At 40.6% G+C, this 15,270-nt stretch overlaps 1 pseudogene; it reads left to right on the top strand.

Annotated features, from left to right (window-relative positions):
• Window positions 1-620: 620 nt before the first annotated feature.
• On the top strand, window positions 621-15,087 carry LOC113080910 (IQ motif and SEC7 domain-containing protein 1-like; annotated as a pseudogene).
• The last annotated feature ends 183 nt before the right edge of the window (window positions 15,088-15,270 follow it).

Consider the following 15,270-nt stretch of genomic DNA (forward strand, 5'->3'; position numbering starts at 1 on the left):
TTAATATATCATTAATGAAAGGAAATCTTCAGTTTGTCAAACACTGTTGACTTTTTTATAGTATTTTGTGCTTAATTAAGGTTTATCCTAATTCTCCGCGGCCCAAACAGCCCATAGAAAAATCTACTTATTACTAAGTGTTTGTGTTTTAATGTGCATGGAGGCCATCTTACAGGCTTTAAACTACAGTCAAGCTTCAAATGTACATAATGGCCTCCGGTCATGCTAATGTGAAGCCAAACCTCCATCATCTCACATAATGAAAGATGGGATTGCACTTATGATACAGAGTGCTGTTATGCTTTCATATTAAATACTAAGGATCTCTGCATTGTGAAAATATCAGTTCATGTAGGAGTCCAACACTCCAACATCTACAGAATTACTGCTGCCCATATCTTTCTTCTTTGAGTAATAATTGAGAAAGACTGCTGTTAAATAAATATTTTCTTAGATTTCTTAAGTTTCAGGCTTAAAGAATATAGCATTTAGATGTCTTGTATATTAGGTTTGAAGAAAGCAATGCATCACTTCTTTCTCTCTCTTTTGCACTCTTTATTCAATTATAATCCATTTTCATGTTCTCTTACTGTCTGTTTGTCCATCTTCCTGTTCATCAGGTGGAGATGCTGGAGAGGAAGTATGGCGGTTACTTCCTGAGCAGACGAGCGGCTCGCACGATACAGACGGCATTCCGGCAGTATCGCATGAACAAGAACTTCCAGCGGCTGCGTAGTTCTGCCTCTGAAAGCCGAATGACTCGCCGGATCATCCTGTCAAACATGCGTTCACAGTATTCTTTTGACGAAAGACAGCCACAGGCAATATAACAGTTTTTACATGCATAAAAGTAGAAAATTCAGCTCGACTGTGAAATCTTAATTCTGTTTTATGATGTTAACATAATTTCTATAAATTCCTTTTTACTATTTATGATTCTATAGGTTCAGCCCCAGATGCCCCAGCAGCAGCAAGGTCGATATACCAGCCATCACACTTCGACTCTGGGCACAGCTAGCCAGACAGGAACCACAGACTCACAGCAGGAGTCTGACTCACCTGCACACTGTCCTTCAGACAGAGAGGAGTACTCGCGTACAGACGACGCTTTCAACAAACAGGTGACAGATGTGTGAACCCTTCGATTAAAGTTATGTTAAAGTCCAAATGTATTTCAATACAGGTCAGATATATATAGCTGGGATAGAATAGATTTAGACTCATAGCATGATTCGTAGACATCATGTTACAGTATGAAAAATGAATATCCGTATTAAGATTTGCTAAAGATCTGAATAGAAAAAAGTACAATTGTTTAAATTAATTTTGGCACATTGTTTAAAATATTTCAAAAAAATTACTGGTTTTACTTTATTTTTGTTGTTCATATAAATGCAGCCTGTAAGAGTAAGAGACTCACAAAAAACATTAACTCTTTCCTCACCAAACACAGAATTTCAGTTATTAATAAGATGACGTTATTTATTTTGATGTATTGCATGTTCAGATATTCATACAACAATATATTCTGGGGCCATGAAAATTTGAGTGAAAACCAGCAAAAACGCTGGCGATGGCTGTGTGCTTCCTCTCTCAGGTGACATCTCTGGCTGACTCTATGGACGACACTTCTGACGTGTCAGTCTGTTGCCGAGGGACTCTCAGGATGGTGGTGAGGGAGGAGGTGAGGAAAGCGAGGATTTCGGCGAGTGTGTATGGAGCAGCAAACCTACCTCCCGTAGGGGGGTCATGGGGGAGCAAGAACGTCTGGGGGTCATGCACGAGGACAGCACAGCTACCTCGTACAGCGACGTCACGCTTTATATGGACGACGGCATGCCTTGTTCTCCCCTATCCATCGAGCGGGTTCCCTCCAGCACCGACACTGAGTACTGGGGCGTCAGCAGCGGGGTCGGAGGTCGCGAAGACAGCCGGGATACAGAGGGTGGCGGGAGCAATAACAGCCGGCGTAGCACACCATGCACCGAAGCAGAGATTTCCGGTTGCGGGGGTCACACCTCCCCGTTCTCACCATAGAGCCGCCTAGTGACAGCTCTGTCGACATGAGCGACCGTTCGGATCGAGGCTCCCTGAGCAGACAGCTGCTTTACGAGCAGGAGCCTACGGCGGGTGGATCACCTCAAGGGACTCTCAAACACAACCCCGTCCCTCGCACGCCCAATCCCTGTGTGGCACAGGGCCAGACGCGACCCCCGGGTCGCCCCATCCCATCCCCTATACCAACACACGTACCACACCACACAATGATGCACCACCATCACCACCCACACCTTCACCATCCGTTGCACCACCACCCTATGCCACACATTCATCACCCCTACCCAGACCCCACGTCTCCCTCACCCACTCAGCCTCCACTCACGCCACTTTCTTCCTCGTCCTCCGCGCCACTGCCCACTACTGGGCTGGAGCACTCGATGGGGACAACGACTCAATGAACTCTACCACCAACTCCAATGAGACCATCAACTGCAGCTCAGGCTCTTCGTCTAGGGACAGTCTAAGGGAACCCTTGCCTCCTCTGGGAAAACAGACCTATCAGAGAGAGAGCAGGCATAGCTGGGACTCACCCGCCTTCAACAATGACGTGGTCCAAAGGAGGCAATACCGCATCGGACTGAACCTCTTCAACAAGTAAGAGACATTCACCAAAATAGGACTGACATTTTAATAGAAATTCCCCTTTTATACACAAAAAATACTTTTTATTAAATAATAATTGTATATAAAATATTATCAAGAACATTCAATTTTGCACAAATTAGTTTTTTATATTTATTGTTTTATTTAATATTTATCTAACTATATTGACTATAAATAATTTTTGTTCTTTATAATGATCACCAATCCCTTAAACAGTTCTGTCAGAGCAGTTTCTTTTGTTGTTTTACTAACATTAAATGACAGAGACAATGATTAAATGATTATCTACAAATCAAGACTATCTACAGCAGAGACAGAAGGTGCTGTCACTTTAAGACCGAATGCACAGATGTAATACTGACAAGCATTCAGTTACTTTCACAGCTGTTCATGTTCACTTAAGACATATCTGACTGCATTTAAGTGAAACTCAGCAAGACAGACATTTGACATATTTTTGTGTTTATTTGTCCATTTAAAAGTATACCCAAAGCCCAAAATAGCCCAAAGTGTGTTGCTCTGTCTCGGATCACATGCACAGAAAGCTGCCTGGTGCACAATGTCTCTTTTGCAGCTCAGTATGATTTAAAAAAAAAATGTTCATCAAGTATGTCCAGCAGGAAACTTTATATTACATCTTTCACATGACATGATTTTATGAGGGAAGGTTGACAGCGAAAACCAAAAACGAATCTAAAATTCTATTAATTGCACAGCCCTAGACATTAAATCATCTTTGAGAACAAGGAGAAGAACAAGCCCTACACAACTTGCATACTTTGCATATAAGAATGACCGACACTGAATATGTCTCTTATAGGTTCATACAAACATTAACCTAAAATCTTGATGTTAGAAAAGTGTATGGGTCTATTTATTGACTGATCTATCTACAGACATCTCCTCCATATGGTTTATCACACCTGTCGTATTTCATTATTAAATCTTAATATTGAAGAGATGACAGGCCCAGTGTGATTTCTCTGAACCTCTTTTCTGACTTAATACCGGCGTTAAGGATCACAGACGCTTTACGGTAGTACAGTTTTATTTGAACACATTACTCCTGTTATAAATCATGGAGAATACATAATGAAAAGTAACTGTAAGGTTTTATGATTGCAAGATTGATGTGTTATAAATCATTTAGCACCTTGGGAACTTTTTAGCAGGGTGCTTTAGAAATCTAATTCTGACGAGGAAATGGAACTGTAAGCAATCAAATGGATTTTAAGATCAAATGGCAGAGATCAATAAAAGACAATGCAGTCAAGCCAAAGACAGATGTGAACCTAAATCCAGTTGGATACAAAGAGTCAGATGTCTATACATTTTTCTGCCCTCAGGCTATTGTTGCTATATCTATTTTTCTGTATTTCAGTTGTTCACAGTTTAAATCAAATGAATCACATCCTATCTGTTATGTCATCATTCTCCCTGTATTCCAGGAAACCAGAGAAAGGGATCCAGTATTTGATCGAGAGGAATTTTGTCTCAGACACACCTGTGGGCATCGCACGTTTCATCTTGGAGAGGAAAGGCCTGAGTAGACAGATGATTGGAGAGTTTCTGGGAAACCGACAGAAACAGTTCAACAAGGATGTGTTGGAGTTAGTAATGATGTTTTTCTGTCTTCCCACCCCAGACTGTAGCAAAGCATCCATATGCTGTTAACACCAGCTTGGAGGCAAAAAAACAGAAACCAGACACTGGCTAAAAAAATCAACACAAACATGTTGGCAGATGAATTTAGTGATCTTTCTTTCTGTTCTTCTTTCTCAGCTGTGTGTTGGATGAGATGGATTTCTCAGGCATGGATCTGGATGACGCCCTGAGGAAGTTTCAGGCTCAGATTAAGGTTCAGGGGGAAGCCCAGAAGGTGGAGAGACTGGTAGAGGCCTTCAGGTAGCGTTTGCTGTCATCTCACCCTGTACTCTTTTCTCTGCATTTCGTAGTTCCACATGAAGATCCGCTTCTTTCTTTCTAACAGTCAGAGATACTGCGTGTGCAACCCTGCACTTGTCCGCCAGTTTCAAAACCCAGACACGATCTTCATCCTGGCATTTGCCATAATCCTTCTCAACACAGACATGTACAGCCCCAACGTCAAAGCTGAGAGGAAGATGAAGCTGGAGGATTTTATTAAGAACCTTAGAGGTGATCCAAACCAAAAATGTCTTCAGATTAATATTTGGCTTCCAATAAAAGACAAGAGAGTAGTTTTCACCTTCTGTTTCTTTGTTCGTTCTCCCGCTCTTTTCTTGGGCAGGAGTGGATAATGGACAGGATATTCCCAGGGATTTGTTAGTGGGCATCTACCAGCGCATTCAGAAATGGGAACTCAGGACAAATGATGATCACGTGTCTCAAGTGCAGGCTGTGGAGAGGGTTATCGTGGGCAAGAAACCTGTGAGTCAATCCATGTTTCACTCATGCATGTCATACTTTTGGTTGAAATCCCATATTGTTGTTCAGCTTGTGGTAAAAAGGCTGTTGGATCCTAGTTTGTTTATTTGTGTGGTTTAGTGTGAGACAAACCAAGCTGTATTTTGATATGCTGTGTGTGTGTGTGTGTGTGTGTGTGTGTGTGCGTGTGCAGGTGCTTTCTCTGCCACATCGCAGGCTAGTGTGCTGTTGTCAGCTGTATGAAGTCCCTGACCCCAATCGACCCCAGCGGAGTGGAGTTCACCAGCGTGAGGTCTTCCTCTTTAATGACCTGCTGGTGGTGAGTCTTCACTTAGTGCATACTGGCCTAATTACTGTCAGAAGATATAGTAGAGAAAAAATACTCACTTTGATTTGGAGTCATGTGCACTTACTATAATTATATAATTATATTGCATCGGCAAATGTATACCAGATAAATAGGCCTACTGTTTTCATAAAAAAAAATCAAGTTCATTTAGCCTATATAATATTACTGTATTTGGAGTTACATTGTACAATTTCAGACTTAATTATCTGTATTTTTAGATTTAAATTTTTATATTTAGAATTAAAACCTTATCTTCAGGATTTATAAATATATATTCAGATTCATATAGTTTCATGTACAGTATATACATATAAAATATCTCTAGTTATTACATTTTTGTTGCGATCAAGCAATTTTTGGTCCTGACTGCAGCAAAAATTACAACAAAAATAACATATTCTTTATACATACATGTTTGACCCTGGACCACAAAACCAGTCTCGAAACTGAGATTTGAATGAATAAAGAATAACTGAGATTTGAATTGAAGCTGAATAAATAAGCTTTCCATTGATGTATGGTTTATTAGGATCCGACAATATTTAGATGAGATCACTGATCTGTAATATAGAACTGGATTGGTCATGATGTCATGAAAGTATCTTAGAAAATGTAAATCAATATATTGTTTTCTGTAAATGAGTAAACAAGATGATTTTTACATAATTTAGAAAGAAAAATTCTAGGCTACAAGCTCCAGTTCTCAAAAGTCCCGGGAACCAACGTTCTGTATGTGTTTTTTTGCCTTATTCAAGTGATTTAACATTTTTAGTTTTACACTAACCACGCATAACATTTTTTTCCTCAAAAACACAATCATGTACATACATGCTGCTCAAATATTATTATAGCCCAGTTTGGGCTGATTACAGTGAGATTAGACTTTAGCCATTTAGATGTTTATAAGCAACTGAAAAAAAGCAGAAATATCAGGGCATGACAAAACTTCTCCAGGCCCCAAAAATACCCTCAGACCTCAGGGGGTTAATATCATAAAGATTTTTGTTATAAAATAAAAATCTTGTTAAACAAAAAATGTTATTAAACAAATTAAGACTATTTTATATTTTAGTTTGTTCAAAATTGCCAGTCTTGGTCTAGAGTACGGCTATTAGACACATTGAAAAAAAACATTCAGTCATATGTACCTGAGCAATTTTGTGTTAAGAGTATGTATATGTATAATGATAATAACTACCGAGCCTAACATCCCTTTTGTTCCCACCTTCAGGTAACGAAGATCTTTCAGAAGAAGAAGACGTCTGTGACGTACAGTTTCAGACAGTCTTTTCCCCTGGTGGAGATGCAGGTTCATATGTTCCAGAACTCCTGTAAGTATATTCATCCCTCCATCTGTCTGACCATCTGTCCCTCCTTCTTTATTTATACTATCACTCCATTCCAGCTCGTTTACACACTCTGCTCTCATCCACTCCATCTCTCCGTGTTCTCTCATTACCCTTTCCTTGCTTTCATGTAGGTGGTGTTTTGGTTTATTAGCAGTATATGAAGGAGAAAAAGATGTCTATCTGAAAATCCTCTTCCATCATTTGTGGCTGTGCTGTTAATTGGGAACGTCTGTCTTCTATTGATCTTAATCAGTATTTGTTTTACACTTGTTTTCCATTAACAGAATATCTACACATCTTTAAAAGAAGACAAATTAGCTTGAAGTAAAATTCCACATGATTAAGAGCATATTTTTTTATTTAAATGCATCTTTCCTACCCCATTGACATGTTGAAGTACAGTACTTGTCAGAATGAGAGATCTATAACTAATTACGAGGCACAGCACATCCCTCTTTATCTGGGTCTCTCTCTAATAGACTGCATTTACCCTCTATCTCTATCCCTCTCTCGCAGACTATCCTCACGGTATCAGACTGACATCAGCGATGCCCGGCAGCGAGCGTAAGGTCCTGATTGTGTTCAATGCGCCGAGCCAGCAGGACCGAACCCGCTTCACCAGCGACCTGCGTGAGAGCGTCGCTGAGGTTCAAGATATGGAGAAATACCGCGTAGAGTGTAAGAAATCCTTTAACGTTACCCGTTGTTTCACACACGACATATCAAATGCTTGACATTGTTTTTCTCTTTGCAAGCTGAAATTTCAGAAATGGTTCATTATGGTAATAGTCATAGGTATAGCTAATACTCTCTTCTCCGTAGCTGAGTTAGAGAAGCAGAAAGGTGTGATGCGTCCAGGGCTCTCGAGTGGAGAAGGGGGCGGGGTTGGCGGAATGAAAACTGAAGCTGTGAACGGCACTCTGGGTAGGCCCAGTCTGGATGACACGTACACAGCAGGGGAGGGGCTTAAACGAACAGCACTTAGCTCCTCACTGAGAGACCTCTCTGAGACAGGTACAACACACATTCACACAACAAACTCCTTTCTATTTAGACTACAGCTGACCGTTTAACGGAATTGTAGCATAACAATGCATTAAAAATCAGCTAATTTTAATTATTGATGCTTCATGGATTTCTGTAGACCTATTTTGTCAAAAAAATTGTGCCACAATGTAATTTTTTTTTTATTTCACTCAAATATGGATATTAATTGGATTCAGTACAAATAAATTTATGTGTATTATTTTTATAAACTATTGACAGCCCTAATGTAGATTATTGTTGCTTTTTCCATTTGGGGAAATATTTTTAAATCCACCATAGTTTGATCATGATCATTCTAAGAAGTACAGTTTGACAGACACTGCCCTCTAATGGCACATTATGTCCTTGCATAAGGCTCTTCGGAAAAGTGTCTGGATTTGAATAATATTTTTTTTTATAGTTAGTGTGTTAGTATGTACGCTGTCACAGTATGCTAAATTTCTGTATGCATATAATGTACAGATGCTACATTTGTTAAGATGTGCAGTATATAACAGAGCAGACCATATCACACAAAACAATGATATTGACTTTGACCTTCTAAGTAATATCTGCTAAATGTGTTTTTTTCTTATTCGGTGTTTGATGGGGCTGCCAAGTGTTAAAGGGGGGGTGAAATGCTATTTCATGCATACTGAGTTTTTTACACTGTTAAAGAGTATTTCTGTTCCCAAAATACTCCTTCCGGTTTGTCACAAGTTTCGGAAAGTTTTTTTCGAGTATGGCTCTGTGTGACGTTAGATGGAGCGGAATTTCCTTATATGGGTCCTGAGGGCACGTCTGCCGGAAGAGCGCGCGCTCCCTTATAGCACAGCACTGAGAGCACAATAGACTTCACTGATCAGAGCGAGAGCATCGCGAAATGTCACAAAAGACGTGTGTTTTTGGTTGCCAGGGCAAGACAACCCTGCACAGATTACCAAAAGAGAAACAGCATTAAGGGACCAGTGGATGGAGTTTATTTTTACAGAGCATCAACGGAGTTGTGCAAGTGTTTGTGTTTGTTCCCTGCATTTCGAAGATGCTTTGACGCCGGGTTTGCACATCGTTTATTTCTTAAGGATAATGCAGTCCCAACGAAAAAGGGTCACGATCGTGTGTTGGAATCGCATGCGGTGAGTAAAACTGCTTCAAATATCTCTGTGTTATTAACTTAGCTATTGGCGCGTAAGCACATCAAGTAAACAACATGCGATGTTGTCATCAAACTGCACGAGTAAAACTGCTTCAAATATCTCTGTGTTATTAACTTAGCTATCGGCGTGTAAGCATATCAAGTAAACAACATGCGATGTTGTCATCAAACTGCACTTTCCACATGTAACGTTACAGCTTAATAAAAAAATAAAAAATAAAAAAAAAAGACGACAAAGTGGAACTTAGTCATTTTCCAAAACCGCTAAGCAAATATATACAGTTTCAGTACATACCACATAGAGACGTTGTTGCTGATGCTGCTCTTGTTAAATTTCAGCCTCTGGATCTGATTCTGGATCATAAATAAACGGCTGAATCTGACTGTTAGCCATGGTTTGTTTTGGTTGGTTTTGTCCTCACAGTGTCACAGCTTCCAGACGCGCTCAACGCAAAAGCCTACTGGCGCTCGTGATTCTTTAGCTCCGCCCACACGTCACGCCTCCAGCCACTCGTGTTTTTACGGGAAAAATCGGTACAGACTATCTATCTCTTATGAATATAATAAAACTAAAGACTTTTTGGAGTTATGAAGGATGCAGTACTACTCTATAGGTACTCAAGATTAACAGGATATTGAGTGAAAACGAGCATTTCACCCCCCTTTAACATATTTTTTACACAAAATGACATAAAAAAAAACAAAATAGCAATTTTGTAGAGGATAACTCACAGTATTAAACATAAACGCAATGTGGTCAGCTGACAAACACTACTGTTTTAAATGCTTTCTAAACACAGCCAACATCAAGTTCAGTGATGTAAAGCTGAGTTTTGTCAGTAGATATTTATTTATTATAAATGGATTATTTAGGGACAAACACCCAGTATTGAGACGTTAGAAATTTTTTTCTGAATGACCTTTGACCCCGACTATGCTGTTCTTGGTTGGGTACAGGAAAGCGAGGCCGTAGAAACAGCGTTGGCTCTTTGGATAGTACTATAGAAGTAAGTCAGGCTGATCTGCTAACGGCTTGCAGTCATAATGAAATTGAATGATCCTGTGTTTCTAAATGCATGAGACCTCTGTGTTTATTAACAATGGCTTTGCACGACTTTTTTATTGTTGTGATGAAGTTCAGTATGTTTTAATCCTTATAGTGTAAAAAACTTAATTGGTGTTTGCTTTGCATGCAGCATGTCTAATAGGTTATGCCTGGTGCTAATAACTAATGCCTTGCTCTGGTAAATGAATGCCCCCAATCAGTATCTGAGGGCTGCTTGTGTTTTAAAGGTTTAGATGCATGTTTAAATACATGTAAAATAAGTGAGGCTCTCTGAAGAGGAATCTTTACTTTGTTATCTGACTGATTTTGTGGCTTGTGAAAGTGACACTGTCATTTTTAACTTTGGTAAGTTGCTTGAGGCTGTTTGTATCTAATGCTGAAAGGCTTTTTGGGTTGTTACTGTGCAGGAGATGTGAGTACAGTGATGTTGTCTGCATGCACTTTTTAGTATCAAGATAAATTGTTAAAATGTGCCATTACAAAAATTCTGGCTGATATCAATAAGCTGATAAAATAATAATTATATAATATAGTAAAGCAATTAAAATTACTTATTACAAATAAAATGTTTTCGTTTTTAATTCTGCAAGTAAATTCAGTCATAACAGTTTTTTGTTAAATAATTTAAATATTAAATATATTCTTGACATTTTTCAAATCTGTGTTCTTTTTACACTCAACTTTGTACGTAATAGCTAAATTCACTTGCTTTAGTCTTTTTTCCGTTTTTTAAAATTATTATTATTATTAGAAAAAAGTATGGAATTTTAATTTTTATTGCTTATAACATAAAAATCATTACTTTTTTATTAATTTTAATATCTGTGTATTCCTAATAAGTAACGTCCATTATTTATTTGAAAAAAGTAACTGGGGAATGCTTCTCACTTCTACTCAGATTTCCAGTGTAATGACTGTCTGGCTTTGTGTGTTTGTGCACACTGTAGGGATCCATCATTAACAGCCCTCAGCCACATCAACGCTTGCCCATGGGGGGCGCTGTTCCCAGCTGCTATGGGCTGGAAGACTACCGGCCTCACCGCCCCATCCTGAGCCCCGGAGTAGGGGTGGGGGGTGGGCCGGGGCAACTTCACAACGCCGTAGGCAATATGGGCGGGGTCCCTGGCATCAGCGATCGAGGTGGGGGCCCAGGGAGCAGTTCTGGAGGGAGCAATTCCGGTTCCTTCCTGGGCTCCCTGTTTGGGAGCAAGCGCGCCAAACCCCCTGCTCCCCTTACTCCCCCCGGGCCACATTACCCGGCCCCCGTGCCACCTCCTACTACAGGAGGGCCGCCCCCTCCGTCCCCCTCCGCCCTCAGCCAGTCAGATCCAGGTGGGCCGTCCAAGATCCAAGCGCTGCACGCTCAGTACTGTCACAACAACTTTGGCCAGCCTCCGCCCCCTTACCACCATCATCATCGGTACCATATGCAGGCCGTCGCCCCTGGCCATCCGCCCGCTATCCATCATATCCTACATCGAGGGTCCCTCCCACGGCGCGGGCCACCCGTGCCTTCACACACCCAGCTCCAGCAGCACCAATCCCATCATGCTATGCAGCAAGGCCGCTACGGCAATATGGCCTGCACCCCTCCGCCTCTGTCCCCGCATTCACCCAATTCCCCTATCGCCCCTTTCACCTTCTACCACATGCATCCCAATCCCATACGCCACGTACGGATGCCCGGTCCTACCGGCAAGCTTCCTCTCACCCTGTCTCACTCTCAGCCCCACCCTCACGCCCACTCCCACGCTCACTCTCATACCCACAGCCATCTCGTCCATGCCCACAGCCCACACCCCTTGCTAGATCACTCCGCCCATCCAACTCACTTCGTTTTCTCACCGCCCCCTCAGGCACCATCCGCTATCACCGCCCGCTACATACCCCAGGGCGCCGCCCACTACATCCCACAGTATCCACCCCTCTCTTCCATCCCACCTCCTCCACCACATTCCCCGTTACCTCCACCTTCATCCCCACATACCCCCCTCACCCCCCTCACCCCTCTTACCCCACTCTCCCCGCTGGCCCCGCAACTCCCAGGACCCATGGGGGCGCAGTCGGGCGGACCAGGGGGCGGAGGAGGAGGCGGAGCCAGCAACAGCAGCACGGTCGGCAGCTCCAAATCCAAACCTATCAACCGCATCAGCACGGTGGTGTGAGAGTAAGTCACAACAGAGGGCGCAGGGGGCCATTGCGGAGGAGTCGGAGTCCAGGCAAGAGGAAGCACACCATACTCAGACTCTGTTACTTCCATATCCGCTTCCCTCACGTGTAGAGTGGGAATCCTGGCCGGCTACATGCTCATTGCTAGCCTGAATGGCCTCTTGCTGTTGGCCGCCAATCAAAACAAAGGCTGTGTAACAGCATCAAATCTCCAACTGAAGATCTAAGAAGCCTAATGGAGACAATGGTGAAGCAGTTGAAGTGTATTTTAAGAGTTTGAGTTGAAATTGACATGCATCGCTGCCAAATGAATAGGTTACAGGGAGAAAGGGGGTGCCAATTTATGTTGGACGGATGACCTGGAGTTTAAGAGACCAAGTTTGACCGTACAGAAGTCGGAAGACTACAATGGTGAACTCTTTAAACACTCAACATGGAGACGAAACCGGACCGATGAGTGCAAAATATAAAAGAAATTGAACTTTTTCATTCGTAGTCTTTTCGGTTTTCATGCGTCTCAGATGACAATCATTTCAGGGTCGGTCAGAAAATGTTTGCTTGATACATTCCTCAAAATTGTCAAATGTATTCCTCAGCGCATAAGAAGGGCCAGCATGCACTTAGGGGGATGTCAAACAATATGTTTATCACCTTAAAGAGACTTTTATTTTGCCTTGTGAGTGATAGGACAGGGTGGGAACTGCCGAGGAAACTTGCATCACTACACAGGAAAAAGGTCGGGGGCATAATTTTGAAACTATTTGAAGAATGTTTTATATTTTATTTAGTTTTTTTGTCTCTAAGAGGCTGGGCATCCGGTTTGCAATAAGTCTGTAAAAACCTCTTTTTTGAAGGCCTCAGTGAAGTTATGATGTCATTTGCGCCAAACAGAATGTGTAGAAAGAGATTTTAAATTGTTTGGTTGATATTTTGTTCTTTTGTTTTGTGGCTATTATATTAAGACAATTAAGCATACACACCTAGATGCAAAGTACACAAAAGAGTCATGACTAATAGCAACCAATAATCAGGACATAGATCAGCACCTCCTCTACCGCAGCACATCTCTTTCCCTTTTTTAGCATCACCATTTCACTATTATTTTCAACTCGTCTGCTAAAACAATCTCCCCTGGCCAATGAAACATTTATATTTGGCAATTCATCACATAACCTTAGTGCCTACTGTAAAGGTTTGTCACTGGAGGTTGAGATCAGTGTGAAACTTTCTCTGGATGACCTGTTGGAGGAGCAGGGTGTTTGTATAGAGTGTCATTGAAATTTTGAACTGAAATCTGTACTTATGGGCTTGGTTTTGTACAGCTTCGGCAGTCAAAATGTGTTACAGATATCTTAAATATTTAAAAAGAACATCTGGATATGGGTGATTTTAATGGGTGACTTTATTACTATTATGATGTCAAATACTACTGAATATACAGAAGAATATAATTCTTGCTATTTTTGGTGTAAAAGCTACTACTAATATAATTCATGGATATGTTTTAGCAGAGTGCCGTGCTGAGTGTTTTCTAAGAGCTTTTTTTTAGACAGACCAACAGGCTAGGGTTTTTTGTTTTTTTGGTGTACAGTTACTGTTTAGCAAACTAATTGGACTGCTAATTTCAGGTAAATGTTTTGCAGAAAGTTTGTAAAACTATATTATCCACATAAAAGCTATATGATCCGTGTAAAACTCGTTGTTGCCAGAAGCCATACACACTTGAGCAACTCGCTCTTTTAATATTGTGAATTTATGCTGAGTTGCATGTGCAATGTCAGTGCCCTCTTATTTTGTTTATATGAAAAGCGTGTTAAGGGGACTTGCATTTAAATTTCTGTTTTTGCACATACACAAGTAAAGATCATCAGTGCCTAGGATCCAAAGCTCTAATACCATCTGTGTCCCTCCAAACAGTCCCTTTTTGTGTCTTTTCTCCCTTCTTTTCAGTCCAAATGGGCTGTTCTTTCTCCATTAAGCAGAATCATACACAGTATTACGTTAATGATGTGTTAGTTATTTGAGTTATTTTTATACTTAAAAAATGTTAACACATTTTAAAGGTCCTACAAGGATGAAGACATCTTAAATAAGATTATTAATCTCTGCTGCTAGGCCGAGACATTTATTTCTTATTTATTTATTTTTCATAATTTTCTTTGCCTATATGAATTATGTTGAGTCAAACTACAATACTGTTTATTCGGGTAATGGATTCCAGTACTTCAAATCTGCTAGCATTACCCATAACCGAAACCTTAAGGCCTTTGTAGCCAAACAGGAACTCCATGTCCTTAGTCAAAATAATGAATTTAGAGGGCCATTCAATACATTTCACATTCTTTTCCTATGGCCAGATTTGCTTCTCTCTCATTCTAATGCTTTGCTCTTGTGCTTGTATTAAAAGTTCTGAGTGCTGGGGCATGCTGAGCTCAAATGCAAATAAAGCAGAGGTGTGTGATGTAAAAAAAAAAAAAAAATTCCAGTAGTTTTTGAGATGCGTGTTCTGGTTTCTGGACATGCTAATGTCTTGTGCCACCGTGCCCCATGTTGCATGTCTGCACTTAGCTGAATGATGCTGTATAAACCTGAATGTATATATTAGTTGATATAAATATGCCATATTTACTCTGCACTGGACTGGGAAATCAATATCTGGCTGGGAATGGGAACATGAACCAATGTTTACATTTTAAGGACCTGGGGGTGGGGGGCTTGGAACAAGTTGTAATTGTAAAACTGTTATCAGTATGTGTGTGTAAGAGCAGCTCCTATATTTAAAATTAATTGTATGACGTTTTATTTGTATATATGTATGAGGTTTCAATGCAGAATTAATTCAGAGAAATTATGTGATAATTTATTGCTCTCATTCTATAAAACATGTTCTTGCTGTTGGAAAGTTGTTTTTATATATTTCTGAGTGGGCTGTGTGTTTCTCTATTTTGGTGTGTGTGTACACTATGAATGTTTGGGTTGTGTGCATCCAAGTATGAAATCAGGTAAATGAAAGATTATTATATTAAGCATACAAAATTGTTTTATTTGTCTAAAATGTTATGTTTTATAGGGTCCCAGCAATGCA

Source organism: Carassius auratus, unplaced genomic scaffold (genome assembly GCF_003368295.1).
Source record: "Carassius auratus strain Wakin unplaced genomic scaffold, ASM336829v1 scaf_tig00032568, whole genome shotgun sequence".
In the NCBI taxonomy this organism is placed as follows: Eukaryota; Metazoa; Chordata; class Actinopteri; order Cypriniformes; family Cyprinidae; genus Carassius; species Carassius auratus.